This window comes from Egretta garzetta, unplaced genomic scaffold, assembly GCF_000687185.1.
Source record: "Egretta garzetta isolate BGI_Z169 unplaced genomic scaffold, ASM68718v1 scaffold347, whole genome shotgun sequence".
Taxonomy (NCBI): Eukaryota; Metazoa; Chordata; class Aves; order Pelecaniformes; family Ardeidae; genus Egretta; species Egretta garzetta.
The window spans coordinates 451,302-453,631 of NW_009260184.1; the positions used below are offsets into that span (position 1 = coordinate 451,302).

General features: G+C 49.2%; 1 protein-coding gene across 2 annotated transcripts in view; it reads left to right on the forward strand.

Moving 5' to 3' along the window:
• The first annotated feature begins 1,163 nt into the window (after positions 1-1,163).
• Positions 1,164-2,330, forward strand: part of INPP5B (inositol polyphosphate-5-phosphatase B) — a 14,021-nt gene continuing 12,854 nt past the window's right edge. Inside the window, exon 1 of one of the 2 annotated variants that reach the window (XM_035897448.1) lies at positions 1,164-1,200. The gene's annotated coding sequence lies outside the window, so the exon portion shown is untranslated. Of the gene's footprint in view, positions 1,201-1,498; positions 1,587-2,330 lie in introns of those variants that run through there. The other variant, XM_035897449.1, reaches the window with a different exon arrangement.

A 2,330-nucleotide genomic window follows, 5' to 3' on the forward strand; every position in this document is an offset into this window, starting at 1 on the left:
CGAGGGGGGGGCCCAAACCCGCACCCCCGGCGCCTGCTGCCGTTTCCCTCTTTGCGAAGTGCGCCTGTGGGAAGATGCAGAGAGGTAAAGCGGTTCCAAATCTGAGTGGCACCATTTCTGGCTCGCTCGCCTTCATTTAGACTGGGCTCCTCTTAATTCATGAAGGCGTAGTTGCTGCTTATGCCTTCTTTTTATTGCCATGTTTATTAGCAGTGCATTAAAAAAGAAAGAAAAAAAGAGGGAGTGACCTTTGTAACTCGGGTAACAGCGCAGCCCAGGTTGAGAGAAAGTGGGGATCTGGGAACGTTCCCTCAGCCCCGGTGTTGTAACTCGTAGCTTAGAACTGACTGGGGGAGACTTGGGCATATCTAGGTGCTTAGGAGGAAAAACAGGCGGAATGAAGCACGGCCCTGGTTCCTTTGTTGGTGTGTTTTGTTGTATCTGGAGTGCAGGAACGGCCTTTGAGTGCTAAGCTCCTTGGGAGGTAGCTCTCCTATCAGATGATCGTGCCTTTGAGCTTTGGCAAAGTTGCCTTTCAAGGCTTCACTGTGTTTTTCTTCAGTCAGAGGAGTCTAGGGTTCTCTCTCTTCTTTTGTTTTTTCTTTCCCCCTTGTATTAGCAGAAGAAAATGTTCTCTGCCATCACTTGGGGTCTTTTGGAACATACGTTGGTGCAGAGTGAGGTTTTGTCTGCCATTTTCCAGGAATATGCGGAACTCATCTGTCCTTAAACGAACGTGCAGACTGAGTTAGCGACTTCCATACACAAACCAAAGCACGTTGAAATGCTGTGTAAGTGCTGCCGTTTGCTAGCAGAGTGATATTAGTTCATTACATTTTCTGTGAATTAAGGCTGGCTAATGAATGAGAGCGTCTATAAAGGGATTAAACGTGCTTTAAATGTGCTTTACCTCATGTGGTTTATGTTCGCAATTCCAGTTAAAACCCCTGCCTACAGTCCTGTGTGTGGTCACAGCTGCAGCGTTGCTCCATTTGGGCTAATCTCTTTCTTAGGAGAATCCTACCTAGAACTGGTTTCTGCTAATGATGTTAGAATGCCAAAGTGCGAGATATGCCCGTGACCCTTGGCTGAGGTAGCACCGCTCGCCGTTCTGGCGCTGGCGCCTTCTGCCTGCTGGCGAGTGGCATCGTCCTGCTGGGGTCACAAAGCCTGAAGCTCCCCTCCCTTCCTGTTACAAAGGTAACAGTTGTCTGCTAAAGTGAAAGTTCAGGTGGGTCTGTGTCGCCATCAAGATGCATTGCGTGGTCTTTATCTGGGGAACCTGCAGAGGCTCAGGCAGCGCTGGTTGAGCGCTTGGTGCCTATGGAGAACATTTATGGCTCTGTCCCAGCCCAGCGAGGCCGCGCTTCGCAGTGAACCTCTGAGCTGCGTAGGCTCCCGTTCAATTCTACGTGACTTTGGCTGCGTGATCTGTAATGAGGCTTGGGTCACGTGCTCTTCTGCGACCAGATAAATCTGATAAATCCTCTTACACAGTCCGTTCTCAGAGGCCTCTTGGGCAGAAGAGGTTTTCGAGCTGAGAATATGGCCACTTCTTGTCAGCTTGCTTTATTCCGAGTGCTTAGGTAAAGTACTTCAGGTTCTGTTTCTGGTTTGCGCTCTTGTCCTGGAGAGCGTGCTATGGCAGCAATAGCATTCTAATGTTTCTAGATTGTGCTCGCTGAAGGAGACGCTCAAGTGAATGACTAGAGCGTTATCATCTTACGAACAATGTCTGTATCATCACTGAGATCGCTGTTCGTGCATCTTAAACGTGGAAACCCCCACGTGGAATCCTCTTTTATAACTGTTACTTTGTCACTTGCAGGAGCAGAATGTCGTAACTGAAACAAAACGCTGGTCGAATTTTGCTAATGTGGTGTGGTGTGCTTCGTGCCACACCTGTGTTTAGTTGTATTTGCATGCTAGCTGCCTTGTTTTTGTAGGCATGTGCGGTTTGCACTGAGTCACTTGTTTCTGCTGAGGTACGGTGGGTTCCTATGTGGACTCTGCACTGCCTCGAGGCGATGCTTGTGCTTGCTGTGTATTTGCAAGGCAGGTAGAAACCCTTTAAATGCTAGAGTGGTTTTTTGTTTGTTTCCCCCCCTCTTCTTCTTTTCTTTGTATTTCCTGTCTTGCTTCAGAAAGGAAAAACCTGTTATTAACGTACATTTTTTGGATTCCTGGGATAAAGCCCTGGATTTTGTGCTGCTAAGTCGTGGCTTGGCTTAAGCGGTAGGGAGAGCCGGCAGCAACCTGCTCTGGCGATGGGCAGGCAGCGTACAGCGGTTCTGCGGCTCTCCGTGGCCGCACGGGGTGGTCCCGTCGGC